This window comes from Somniosus microcephalus, chromosome 5, assembly GCF_052327205.1.
Source record: "Somniosus microcephalus isolate GS21.2 chromosome 5, FLI_Smic_1.0, whole genome shotgun sequence".
NCBI classification, from domain to species: Eukaryota; Metazoa; Chordata; class Chondrichthyes; order Squaliformes; family Somniosidae; genus Somniosus; species Somniosus microcephalus.
In genome coordinates this window covers 197,213,098-197,228,103 of record NC_140991.1, presented here as the reverse complement: position 1 = coordinate 197,228,103, position 15,006 = coordinate 197,213,098, and the positions used below count along the sequence as shown (strand labels likewise).

Below are 15,006 nucleotides of genomic sequence, written 5' to 3'. Positions count from 1 at the left end.
TGGGAAAAGATGAGTTAGAGCAGAAGGCTGTGCAATGAATCTTGATTTGACATAATGGGGAAATAAGGAGAAGGAAGAGCATATAGGATGGTAGATTTGGAGCCGTGAAGTACCAAGAGAAGAAAGTTCAGACCAGCACTGTCCATAGCAATATGATTAAAATAGAGATGAGAAACGTTGTAATGATGAGAGGGGTTGGAGGCTTGAGGTGAACGATCAGACAACAAGCAAAGAATCACCAGACTTTAGCCGGCTGGTATCATAAATCCTACCCTCTACGCCTAAGTGATTAGGGCCAGAAATGTCATCGACCTGAAACGTTAACTCTGTTTCTCTCTTCACAGATGCTGCCTGACCTGCTGAGTACCTCCAGTATTTTCTGTTTTTATTTCAGATTTCCAGCATCTGCAGTATTTTCTTTTTGTATTAGGGCCAGAACTTTGCTGTTTATGAGACCATTGAAGGTCCACATGTTACGCATCAAAACCAAAGCTGATTTTTACTGAAAGTGTGTTGGACAGAATTTGATTCACGTAGTTGTGCAGATGAAAGAATTTTCATTTTTCTCACTTTGAAAATAGCATTTTTTTTGCAAGGGCAAGGCAGCATTAGTCTGTTTTTTAAAATTTGTTCACAGGGTGTGGGCGTCACTGACAAGGCCAGCATTTATTGCCCATCCCTAATTGCCCTTGAGAAGGTGGTGGTGAGCCGTCTTCTTGAACCGCTGCAGTCTGTGTGGTGAAGGTACTCCCGCAGTGCTGTTAGGGAGGGATTTCCAGGATTTTGACCCAGTGACTATGAAGGAACAGCGATATACTTCCAAGTCAGGATGGTGTGTGACTTGGAGGGGAACTTGGAGGTGGTGGTGTTCCCATGCGCCCACTGTCTTTGTCCTTCTAGGTGGTAAAGGTAGCGGGTTTGGGAGGTGCTGTCGAAGAAGCTTTGACGAGTTCTACTGTAAACATTATTAGCACTGACAACTCTAAAATTAGTGAGTGCAAAATTACCCACCCCAAAAATTATATAGTTTTATATAAACTAATGCTAACATAGCACTCTTTCTCAGGCAGTATTAATATATCTGACCAAAGAATACTCATTGTAGTCCCTGGGTTGCTATTTCAGGACTGATTTTACGAATGGATGCTTTTGGCATGGAGCCTTACCAGATATTGGGAATTTGTGGGCACACTTCCTACAATTTTCTGACCTCTAGAATTAATGGATGGAGTGTGTCTGTCATTTTCCCAACTAGCAGTCCCAGTTGGCGAGAGTCCATGCCAGCAAGGGCACATTGAGAAAATCATCTTCTTGCCTGTTCATAGCATTTTGATATTCATGATAGTTAATGACAGCATACTTGAAAATACCTGTAAATGTTATCCAAGGATTGACCGATATCCAAAATCTGTTCTATCATCTCAGTTATAGACCTTTGAGATGGAGATTTCATCTTATTTTGCAAAATAACCTCTGATATGTACTGAACCACATCGCAAGCCTAAGTTTTCACATCTCTACATAAAAAAGTTAAGAAAGCAGAAGCATCATACTCACTCTTTCCATATCAGTCATAGACTCCACGCTCCTATTTAATCTCATGAAAGAAAGTTCTGCATCTGAATGCTATATGCATAAGCATGCCACCTTCTATACCTCATGTAATTAATTTAGATTGACTATATTATTTTTAACAGAGCAATTCAACTTGAATACATAGACTGACTGTCAACCATTCTTCTCCAAGAACTGATCTCAAATGCTAGCCACATGACTCAGAACTCAAAGGACTGAATTCTAATACTTTGATGCAGGTGCTTTGGTACAAGATACACACTCATTCATTACTTTAAGTTAAAAAAAAATACAAAACCGGACATGTGCTTCTTTTTAAAAGAAACCAAAGATATTGATGGGTAGGCTGCCATGGCTCAGTGGAAGCACTCGGCTCTAATTCAGAAGGTTGTGGGTTCACGCCCCACTCCAGAGACTTAAGTACATAATCTAGGCTGACACGACAGTGTAGTACTGAGGGAGTGCTGCATTATTGGAGGTGCCTTCTTTTGGATGAAATGTTAAATCGAGGCCCCATCTTCTCTCTCGGGTAGCCTTGATCACTTGGGTGGCGTGTAGGATTTATGGTACAAGCAGGGATGCAAAAGATCCCATGGCACTATTTGAAGAAGAGCAGGGGAGTTCTCCTGACGTCCTGGCCAACATTGCTCCCTCAACCAACACCTAAAACAGAAGATCTGGTCATTTGTTTCATTGTCGTTTGTGGGACCTTGCGGTGTGCAAATTGGCTGCTGCATTTCTTACATTACAATAATGAATACATTTCAAGAAGTACTTAATTGGCTCTAAAGTGCTTTGGGACATCCTGAGATCGTGAAAGGTGTTATATAAATGTAAGTTCTTTCTTTCGTTAGTGAGAAACGTATTTCCATTTCAGAGCTGTGGGTTCGATATGGTGATCAATGGTATGCCACTGCCATAATACAATTGGGATAAGATAATAAGTGAACTCAAGAATCAGAAGCAACCTTTCTGTGGACCACACTTTTCTATGTTACCAATACTTTTAACTATAATTCCTTCCAATGTTTATAGTACTGTAGTTCTGATGAACAACTGGATTTTGGATTCTTATAGGGTTAACATAGGAACAGGAGTAGGCCATTTAGCCCCTCAAGCCTGTTCCACCATTCAATGAGATCATAGCTGATCTGTATCTTAACTCCATCTACCTGCCTTGGCTCCATATCCTTTTATACTCTTGTCTAGCAAAAATCTATCAATCTCAGTTTTAAAATTATTAATTGAGCTAGCATGTACTGCTTTTTGTGAGACAGAGTTCCACACTTCTACCACCCTTTGCATGAAGAAGTGTTTCCTAACTTCTTTCCTGAATGGCCTGGCTCTGATTTTAAGGTTATGTTTTCCTTAACTAACTAGGTGAAGGGTGGAACAGTTTATGCATCACTAAATGTAAATATTTTTGTCCATGGGGATTCAGAATAAATATCTGCAGCATTCAGAACACCTCTTTATTTAACATCCTCAAACAAAGCAGGATCTACTTTAAACATCACAATGCAATATTTGCTCAACAGCTCTATTGTACAATATATTGATGGTCAATGTAGAATTAAAATCAATTTCATATTTGGGAAGGGTGGTGGACTCCATTCCCAACTCTGGCCTAATTATACCACAGTTAGATGAGATCATTCTCCTTTCTGTTAGCTAGGTTTACTAGCCAGTAAACATATAGGCACGGCATGAAAAGGTCCACAATTCAGCACTAAGTGGCTGCGCATTGGCAAGCTTACAGAAGTCAGAAACATGGTTGATATGGGAAATGGAAATGTCATGCTCTTTTAATGTGAGGTAGAGGCATATTCTTGCACAATCAATAAGGCACGTGTAGCTGCTGTACCCGGATCACACCCCGATTTGGGTGCAATCCAATTTCTAGACTCATATCTGATCACAGAATATTCAATGTCCTCCCTGGGATAAAAATGAAAATGTGGTCCATTGTCATCCTTCCCTCAACAAACATCAAAAAGGAAAAAATCAGTCTCCTACCCAGGACTTTTATTTTCAGCTAAATAAATAAAATGCAGAAATGGCAAACATTAATAGAGAGTCTTAATTCATATATCTAGTAGAGAAGCATTATGGAGCGTAAGCTGTTGCAAGACTATATCAGTTCTGCCCATGTGCGTATTCACATATAGATGACATGCTGTCTAATTTGCCTCTTTTAAGGTTGATCTATGATTTTCACTTAAAAGATATGTATAGTGTACATAAAACATTCATGAACTATTAATACGGGTAGCATAGTGGTTATGTTACTAGACTATTAATCCAGAGGCCTGGACTAATGATCCGGAGATGTGAGTTCAAATCCCACCATAGGCAGCTGGGGAATTAAATAAATCTGGAATTAAAAAGCTAGTATCAATAATGGTGACCATGAAACTACCGGATTGTTGTAAAAACCCATCTGGTTCACTAGTGTCCTTTAGGGAAGGAAATCTGCCATTCTGGCCTAGATGTGACTCCAGACCCACAGAATATGGTTGACTCTTAACTGTCCTCTGCGGTTCAAGAAGGCAGCTCACCACCACCTTCTCAAAGGCAATTTGGGATGGGCAATAAATGCCGGCCTTGCCAGTGACACCCACATCCCATGAACGAATAAAAAAAAATACAATTTTATCTATAATTTTTTTCTAGTATGTAAATTGCCCTCCATCAAGACATGCAGGCAGTGTCAAATGTTGTTGCATTCTGCTCCTGTGAAGTGCCTTGGGATGTTTTACTACGTTAAAGGTGCTATATAAATGCAAGTTGTTTTTGATATAGTTGGCCTTCTCCCAGGCCACCACCATTGGCCCCTGTAGTCAGCAGCCAAGTATGATTCTCCTTTCCCATACAGGGCAATGCCATAGTCTTTGCCCAGCGCCTGACCACTTGGCATCACTTAGATCAGACACTTCCAATAACTCCTTACTACTATCAAAATTGTCAATGATGTGAAAAGATAACCGCCTTTTACTTGCCATTCTTCCTTGAACCGCAGAGGACAGTTAAGAGTCAACCACATTCCGTGGGTCTGGAGTCACATCTAGGTAAGGACGGCAGATTTCCTTCCCTAAAGGACACCAGTGAACCAGATGGGTTTTTACGACAATCCGATAGTTTCATGGTCACCATTACTGATACTAGCTTTTTATTCCAGATTTATTTAATTCCCCTTTAATTCTGCCATTGGGGCTCTCCCTCTATTTATCTCTCTCTTAGATGCTCAATTTATCTCATCATTGATTTCTACCTTTCAAAATATGTCCTCATAATTTAACCCTTTTGACCCCAGTATAGTTCTGGTGAATTTTGCTGCACTGCCTCCAAGGCCAATACTGTATATCCTTCCTGAGGTGCAATGCCCAGAACTGAACGCAGTACTCTAAATGGGGTCTACCCAGAGCTTTATATAACGGTAACATCACTTCCACCCCTTTGTATTCCCGGCCCCTTGAGATAAGGCCAACATTCCATTAGCCTTTTTAATTAACCCCAATCCTCCACTTTTTTGTAGATATGGTGAGACTATAAAAATTATTATGATTGGTAATTGGTGTGATCTCTATATTAAACAGAGGCCATACCAAAAAAACAATTATTTAAAAAATCTGTTTTTAGGTGTATGTGGAACACTATGGCTCCTAGTGTGCACCATGTATACTTCTGATGTCAAGAAGTATGGCTGGTTATTTATGCTAGGGTTTCTCTTTTCTGTTTTTTCCCACTTTAGGAACCTGAATTTCAACAGGGTTTGTCCCAATTTCCTGCCTTAACTTTGGCAGGAGATTGGGACAATCCTAGAGGAAATCCAGGGTGCGAGTGTTTATTTTTGGCACTTTTTATACTTTACAAAATTGTTTTGTTTTACAATTTTAACATTGTTGCTTTCAACATGGAAGTAAAAGTTGGGATGAGTAAAAGGGTCTGACATTCTCTGAACTTCACTCTGTAGCAATTGTGTCTAAAATAATGATTACAGCATGAGCGAACCCACGTGCAACATCAGATTTTTTCTCTCCCTTCCTTTGAAGACATTTGATTGTTTTGGGAAAAAGACAGTTGACTGGGTTGTGCACAGCCATTTTTGTGGAATTCTTCAGTTTGTGGTAAGTTTGTTAAAACTGGCATAGTTAAATAGCAATACACCTGTAATCCACTATTTCTGTATTATTGCTGTTCTGCACAATGAAATTGTCAGCAAGCTGGTGTACACAGCCATCTGTGGTGTCCATCTCCATATATAACCCTCTTCAGTCTCCACTTCTCACCCTCGGGTTGTAAGCTGACGCTATATTTTATAGTCAGCAGAAGTAGGATTTTATTTTTTCCCCTGGGTCAATGTTATTAAAAACGAGTGAAAATTTCCAGTCTAGTATTGTTTTAATACTTTTTTTTGTTAAGCCGGAATCCCTACTTATGCCTCAGTAATTCTGTGACAAGCAGTTCAGTGGTACGTTTCTGAGAGTGGTGTGAATGTGAGCTGTGGCTTTAGTGGTTGCTTCCACTCTTGAATTGGGAAAAGCAAAGCTCTGTGTTTGTGTGGTCACCAGCCTCGCACTATTGATGAGGTTTCCAGTCAGGAAAGAGTTGAGTCAGCTCTAGTGGGCAGGTGCAAAAAAAAATGTAAAAGACTAATGGAATGTTAGCCTTTATCTCAAGGGAGCTGGAATACAAAAGGTGGAAGTTGTACTTTAGTTGTATAAAGACCTGGTTAGACCACAACTGGAGCACTGTGTTCAGTTCTGGGCACCACACCTCAAGAAGGATATACTGGCCTTGGAGGGGGTGCAGGGCAGATTCACCAGAATGAACCCGGAGCTAAAAGGGTTAAATTGTGAGGGCAGGTTGCATCGACTAGGCTTGTATTCTCTTGAGTATAGAAGATTAAGGGGTGATCTAATTGAGGTGTTTAAGATAGTTAAAGGATCTGATAGGGTAGATGGAGATAAACTATTTCTTCTGGTTGGGGAGTCCAGAACAAGGGGGCATAATCTTAAAATTAGCACTAGGCTGTTCAGGGGTGATGTGAGGAAGCACAACTCTTCATAGAAATAGTAGTGGAATCTGGAACTCTCTCCCCCAAAAAGCTGTTGAGGCTAGGTCAATTGAAAATGTCAAAATTGAGATTGATAAGATTTTTGTTAGGTAAAGATATTAAGGGATATGGAACAAAGGTGGGTAAATGGAGTTGAGTTACAGATCAGGCATAATCTAATCTAATAGGAATATAGGAGCATAGGAACAGGAGTAGGCCATTGAGCCCCTCAAGCCTGTTCCACCATTCAATGTTTATTAAAAAAATGTTTCAGCAGACCACTCAGTTCATTTTAAACCTTAAAGGTTAAAAAGTCAGTTCCACCCATTGCTGACAGGGGCAGTTATACCACTGCTGATACAAGCACCAACAGTGCAAAACCACCTATTCACAATGGAAAAAAAAATTGAAACTACCGATTTCTCAGAAATTGGCAGCTGTATGTTGCATGTTTGTTGCTGGTGTGCTATGGAAGATTACGTGGTGTGGCATTCGTTTATTTGCTGTATCATACCTTCTGATGCCAATCAATGCCAAAGTATAGAAACTGTAGTGATTCTAACAAGGGTCAGTACTGTATATTTGAGACAGACTAACTTGGTCCAATTTTAGTTTGATTATCCCAATTAATTGCTCAATAATGGGTGGTCCCAACATGATGCATTAATCAGGACACACGGTGAGCCTCAGCCTGCTATTGCTGTCTTATTTGCTTTCCAGTGTTTCCTGCCATGTTGCTGTTACTGTTTTTATTAGTGTGGAGATGGCTGCAGTTGTTTACTTTTGGTGAATTGGATTGTTTGTTCAATGAAGTCACTGCTGTTAACCTGCAGGGAGTGCTTTGATCGTTTTTGGTCGGGTTTGTTTCCAGTCAAGTGGCTGGAGAGATTGTAGCTGAAGTGCAAAAGTACTGCCAGATTCACTGAGGCCAAAATGCCAGATGACAGAAATTTACTAGACCAAAGCTTTGATTGGATAGAAACTGCTATAAAGCAAGTATGCAGAAATAGGAGAAAATTAGTACATTAATTGCTCTTGACGAACTACTGTGCAATGCTTTCTTTTTGTGTTTGGTGATATATTGGGCAGAATACATTCCATGAAAATTAAATAAAAGCAGTATTTTTCAGCTGATTTAGAATGATTTTTCTATTTGGAACCACAAAAAAATTAAAATTGTGCTCAGTTTGATCTTACAAATTATCTGTCTCACCCACTCCTTGGCCAAGCTGAGAGAACAGGTAGGCCAGCTGGTGGACTGGTTAGCTACTCAAACTCCTCCTCACCAACCTAAGTGTTTCAGACATGACTGCGTTTGATAGCACTGGTGGATGTGACCACTGTACAGTCTTCAGAATCACAGAATCACAGAAACCCCACAGTGCAGATAGAGGCCATTTCGGCCCATCGAGCCTGCACCGACACATATCCCACCCAATCCCCGTAACCCCTACACCAACACATATCCCACCCTATCCCCGTAACCCCACGTATTTAATCCCCCTAACACTAAGGGTCAATTTATCATAGCCAATCAACCTAACCCGCACATCTTTGGACTGTGGGAGGAAACCGGAGCACCCGGCGGAAACCCACGCAAACACGGGGAGAATGTGCAAACTCCACACAGACAGTCACCCGAGGCCGGATTCGAACCCGGGTCCCTGGCGCTGTGAGGCAACAGTGCTAACCACTATGCCACCGTGCTCGATTTTGACAGGCCTGAGGAGGCGGGATTGGAGGCGTGTGAGGCAAAAAATGGCGGGCAGGCCCGATCCCACCTCCAAGCAATTTTCTCAAATGCGTGTTTTCTGACCCCGTTTCCATTCTGCCTCCAAGAGGCGGGATAGGCCCTTAAGGCCCTTAACAACCAGTTAAGTGCCTGTATAATCCCATTTTGAGAGGCCTTTCTGATTTTATCACTTTTCCCACGTCCTGCACGTTTCCTCTGGAACACGCCAGTGAATCCTGGTGGCCTCACAAGTGGACTGCTTACTAACAGCTGCAGTTCCCCCATTAAAAAGGAGTTTTCAGCAATCATCATTTGCAGGTGGCAGAACTTTGTTGTCTCAGGTCTGGGCGAACTTTTAGCAGGCATATACATTATTGTGGAAGTTTGCAGCCTGACACCCATCTCCAGTGTGACCTCCAGGGAAACCCCTCTCGCCACCTTGACTGAGTGCTTCCTCAACTGAGGCATATACCAGAAGCATGGGAACCATTTAATTCCTTTCCTCCCGGACATCAGATTCGGATGAAGACCAGCCATGGCAGCAGCAGAACCATGAATAACAGCACCACCAACAGCGGGAGCAATAGCAGGAGCTCCATGCTGCTGCTCACCCACCTGAAGCTGCACAGGCCAGAAGGCGCCAGCGCGCGACCACATTGTTGCCCGGGATGCAAGGGACGCACTCATCTTGGCCAGATTTGCTTAGCCTGCACAATCAAACACTTTTGCCTCGCACCTTCTTATCAGACCATCGACAATGGCCAAGAACCTGTGGATTCCTCACTCTGACCACCATACTGACAACTGCAAGTCGCCCTAAGCCCTCAATGTGGAAGTCCCATTAGCGAAATGACATACACCACAACTGCAACAGTTTGCCATCAGAATTTTTATGACAATAAGCAACTGATGGCATTTCAAAATTAAACGCAACATTACACCCAAGTGACTACCCTTGTGACTACTTGTGCATTATCTTCCTCTTACGCGTGCTCCTACGTGGTGTTTCCCCTGTGGCTTCAGCAGATGTGGAGGCCCCTTGCTCACTTTCTTGCTGCTCCTGTCTCGACATCTTTGGCGGGTGTCCTCTGGGGTTGCGAACCTGTGAGGGCTCGGCAACAGTCTGCTGCTCCTGCGGCTGTGCAGGGGTTGAGACGCCAATCTCAGTTGGGTGGGGACTCTGGTGGGGCTCTGACCGAGGGCTCTGCAGTGGCATGGTCGTGTGAGCGCTTGGAGAGGAGCCCCCACTTCCTTGTTGTATGCCACCAACATCCCTCTCATGGGTCAGCCCCACTTCAGAGCTAGCAAGTGGCTGGACAGCACCTGTGTGTTTTAAGTTGTTGTCATTGCGTCACAGTGATAGGGTGTGTGAGGGCTGCATGGTCGAATAGTTAAGTGAATGTGACCATAGAGAGAGAGGGAATGGGTAAAGGTGCAGGGATGTCAGTGTCAAGTGGGATGTGGAGGAAGAGGTTGGCAAAGCAGAGTGCTGGTGAGGAGAGGCGATGGGGATGAGATTGAGGGTGATGAGAAAGTCATACTCACTTTTCCTGTGTGGAGAAGGTCATGAAACCTCTTCCTGCACTGCAGCCAGGTTCTGCGGCACATAGAGATGGCATTGACCTCCTGGGCCACTTGCAGCCACACAGCTTTAGTCTGTTGTGGTGGCTTTTTTCTCCCTGAGGAAGGGAAGAGCAACTCCTTATTAGATCTTGCTCCCTTCACCAGATCTTGGAGGGAGGGCTCATCAAAGCGAGGTGCACACTTTTGTTTGCTGGTGGACATGGTCGGTAAATGAAGTCCTTCATACAATGTCCAAAGTGTTTCCAGTCTCCAGAAGAAGCAAGGCTGCTTGCAGGCCTTAAATCCAACAGCATTGATGACGTCATCGGAGACGACTTTCTGTATGAAAAGACTCATTGGGCCGGTGGTTCCCACACGCAGGAAATCAATTGCCCAATAAGGGGAAAATCCCACTTTTTCAACACATCACTTAGGAGTCGGGGTCCTGACACGATTTCCACCTGACACACACCAGCCCGCCCACACTGACAAAATCCAGCCCCAAGTCTCTCTCCACTGGGAAGACATCCTCCATCGTGTAGTATGATATTAAGTGGGACAGATAAAGGAAGATCTAGCAGCCCCAAACTGGACATCTGTGAGACGCTGCGCCTAATCAACAGCAGCAGAATTATATACCACCACAAATTGTAACTTCATGATTTGTCACATCCATCACTCTAATTACCATCAAACCAGGAGATCAATACTGATTCAGTGTAGAAGGGCATGCCAAGAGCAGCACTAGGCATAACTAAAAAATAGATACCAACTTAGTGAAGCTATTATACAGAGCTATCTGCATATTAAACACCAAAAACGAAAGGCTGCAGATGGAGCTAAGCATTTACACAACCAAGGTATCATAGGAAAGCTCTGTAGCCGTACCCCATCCAGTCAAGTCCAAGCAACTAACAGGAGAAGGATGCTCCAGGTACACCCCCATCCTCAACCATGGTGGAACCCAGCACAAGTGCAAGAGACAAGGCTGAAGTGTTTGCAAGTGCCAAAAGTGCTGTGTGGATGATTCTTCTTGACTTCTTCCTGAGGTCTCCACCATCATAGATACTAGTGTCCAACCAATTAGGTCCACTTCATGTGAAATTAAGAAGTAGCTAAATGCACTGGACACAGCAAAAGCTAATAGGCCCTGACAACATCCTGGCTATCGTGTTGAAGACCTATGTATCAGAACTAGCTGCTCTCCTAGCCAAGCTGTTCCAGTAGAGCTATGACACTGGCATCTACCAGACAATGTAGAAGAGTTCCCAGGTATGTCCTATCCAAAAAAAAACCAGGCTACATCTAATTTGGATTATTGCCCTATCAGTCTCCTCTCAATCATCAGTAAAGTGATGGAAGGAGTCAGCAATAGTGCCATCAAGCGACACCTACTAACAAATAACCTGTTCACTGATGCTCAGTTTGAGTTCTGCCAGAACCACTCAGCTCCAGACATGGACAGAAGTGCGGAATTCTAGAGGAAAGTTTAGAGTAGCCGTCCTCAGCATTCAAACCAAGTATGGCACCAATGAGCCCTAAAGAGAATACCCTCCAGTGGATTGGAGTCATATCTGAAGCGGTTTGTCAGAGGCCAATCATCAGAACCCCAGGACATCGGTGCAGGAGTTCCTCAAGGATATGTTCTCCGCCAAACCATCTTCAGCTGCTTCATCAATAACCTTCCCTCCATCATAAGGTCAGGAGTGGGGCTCTGCTGATAATTCCAGTGTTCAGCTCCATTCATAACTCCTCTTATAATGAAATAGCTCATGCCATCCTACAGCAGGACCTGGATAATATTCAGGCTTGGCTGACAAGTGGATGGTAACATTCATGCCACTTAAGTGCCAGGTAATGACCATTTCAAACAAGAGAAAGCCCAGCCATTTTCCTCTGACCTTCAACAGCACTACCATTGCCGAGTCCCTCACCAAAAACACTTTGGGAGTCACCATTGACCAGAAACTGAACTGGAACAGGCATATCAACACTGGCTACAAGAACAGGGCAGAGGCTTATTTCCTGACCTGTCAAAGTTTCTCCACCATCTACAAGACTTAAGTTAAGAGTGTGATGGAATACTCACCACTCATCTGGATAGGTGCAGCCACAACAACATTCAAAAAGCTCAACATTATCCAGAACAGAGCAATGTGGCTGCAGTATGCACGATCTACAGGATGCACTGCAGCAACTCACCAAGACTACTTCAACAGCCCCTCTCTTCCCTGCAACCTCTACCACCAAGGAGGACAAGTGCAACAATGTCAGGGGAACAGTGTTATCTCCAAGTTCCCCTCCAAGTCACACACCATCCTGACTTGAGCATACATCATCTTTCCTTCATTGTCACTGATTCAATCTTCTGGAATTCACTACCTAACACCATTGAGGGAGCACCATCATCACAAGATTGCAGCATTTCAAGGAGAAGGCCCACCACCTAGGGATGGGCAATAAATGCAGCCTTGCCACAGCTACCCACATGCCGAGAACAAATATTAAACAAAATCTTCTATTCTTCACTAGCCATCTTTCATCTTGATGAACACAAATTTCACCAAAACAATCAAATAAAAAACAAACTTCCACAGTATAAGGGTTTGATCAAGGTAAAAACAAACATAAGAGATAGTTTGAAAAGCTACGCCTGAAGCTGATCTATCTCAGATAATAATCAAGGCATTAAAAGCACTGCTTTAAGTAATGTTTGGGAGTGATAGATATTTGATGGTGAGAAGGGTGGGTCTAAAAAAAGTAATCTGAAAGGAATTCTGAGATGCAATTTAATCACTAATTTCACTGAATTTCCCTTAAAGAGATACTGGAAGGTGCTGGAGGCTGAGGGTTGTTGATAAAACACATTAGCCAGTCATGTGGAAAGCAACAAAGTAGTGATTCCTCTAATTAAAGGATGGCTAATTTAAGACAAAATGTTTTAATCAATTTATTAAAAAATCTTGCAGAAGGAGATTAGGTGGTGTAGTGGGTCTTCACATTGTCTTTTCATTTCTGGGATATAACTTGAATTCAAATTGACTAATAGAATTTAAAAAGTTTCTCTTCTGAACTATAAAGTTCCTGTGTAAAATGAGTTGGGCAGTTTTATTCTGGTTCCCAGTGGATGCAGACCTACCACAAAATATTGAGTATAATTTGGCCCAAATTTGCAACATCGTTCATCGTAAGGATGAGTTTGTGAGAACTGGTGCAGTGCGGAGTTGCTCTTCTGAGGCTGGGGTTGTGGCATATTGTTGGGTCAGAGTAGAGGAAGTTTGGCCAATACTATAATTGTGCTGGAAGTGCTTGATTCCGACACTGGATGCAAAAAAAATGGTAGTGTTCCATTCCATAGCACCCTCACCTTGATAACCCAAAAGATTCACCAGCAGTATAAAATAGCTTATCGAATAAAAATAAAAACTATTTATTTTCGTAGAGATCACTGGAAAATAAGGCCACTGTGGGACATTATTCTGGAAGGAGAGAAATTGGATAGCGACTATGGGTGTGAAACGGGCAGTGCAACTACAGCAGTGAAAGGGATTCAACAGTAACTTTCAAAAGGGAATTAGATAAATACTTGATGGGAAATAATTTGCAGAGCTATGGGGAAAGAACAAGTGAGTGGGACTAATTGGATAGCTCTTCAGCATGGGCATGAAGAGCCAAAAGGCCTCCTTCTGTGCTGTATCATTCTATGATTCTATGAATGCCTGCCCGAAGAAATCAACCCAAGGATCCTCTGAAATTAATCCTTGGGCTCCATTACCTTGAAACTGGTGAGCAGCGGGCACCTATCGGGCTCACAATAAGATCGGCCAGCTCGGACACTGACAGCAGCCCTCAAATAGGTCCGGTGGGGGGTTGCGAACGGGTGTGGGGGCGGGCGTGGGTTGGCAGTGGTCCGCAGTATTGGTGTGGAGCCAGGAGGAGCACTCCAAATCCTCCTGGCTCCAAATTCAGGTAAGTATAAAAAAACATTTACTTCCCTTGTCTTCGGTGGCATCCAGCAGTTCCTTTAGGTTGCTGTAGAGCTAAAAAAACTAGTCAGAGCTTGTGTAGGAGCATGTGTCCTTGGACCATTTGCCCCCATTTCGCACCTGAGATATGGGCAAAATGAGTTCTAATTTCGCCCCAAAGTGTTTTTCCTGCTTACAGAAACACTGTCTGTTTCTGTGCATTGCTAGGGCAGGCCGGACTTTTTCAGCTCTCTATCTTCTCCCCTGGATATGCATTTTCACCCAAAAGTGCTGACTACTCTTCGATTTTTAAAGTACTGTGCTCAGGAGAGCTTCCAATAAAAGCTGCTCACCAGCATCATTTTGGTTAACTCTAATGTGAACGATCCAGCCTTCCCTTGTTATATAGTGCAGCAGATTCAGTAACCCCACTTCTATTTTGTGTATAAACCAACTCCTTTTATTTTTCGATCTTACTGCCCCGGATCTCCAGTCCTAAAACTCAGCAGGAGCCCTATGTGAGAGTGCCATATACTGCAGGCGAAACCCTGGGCAACGCCCCACAAAACATCCATTTGATTAGCACATCAGCACAGAATCAGTTCCTTTACCCAAGAGTGAAACTGTGAGTTAGTCCTAGAATCTACACAAGACTCAGCTTTTCATGCAGCAATGCCTTGTGCTTTATTATAGTAAGTGCAGGCTAAGAAGAAGATGCTCTCCAGACTATTAAATTGATGTTGTAGAATATATGCTGAGGTAATAGAAATCTGTAGACATTTTTTGTGAAATGTTGTGTCCCTATTCTTATCAGTAAAAGCTCTACAAATGTACATTTATATTTTAAAACAATAAAATGAGGCAATAACGCAAACAATTAGGACTCATCAAGCATGAAAGCTTTGTAAAGGCATAGAATAGTTTCATTTTCTGTCAATTCACTCGTCAGCAGCTCCAATAAAAACATGTGATTTAATTGGTGCAAGCCAGCTGGCTGGCAAAAAGGGCACAGGTGTTATCAGTGGAGGTGACAGCACCATAGAATTATATAGACATTACAACATACAAACAAGCCGTTCGGCCCAGCCAGTTCATGTTGGTGAAACAAAAGCAAA

At 42.9% G+C, this 15,006-nt stretch overlaps 1 protein-coding gene across 4 annotated transcripts in view; it reads right to left on the bottom strand.

Annotated features, from left to right (window-relative positions):
- Positions 1-15,006, bottom strand: part of LOC147117508 (retinoic acid receptor beta-like) — a 334,754-nt gene that overhangs the window by 29,941 nt on the left and 289,807 nt on the right. The window lies entirely within an intron of this gene.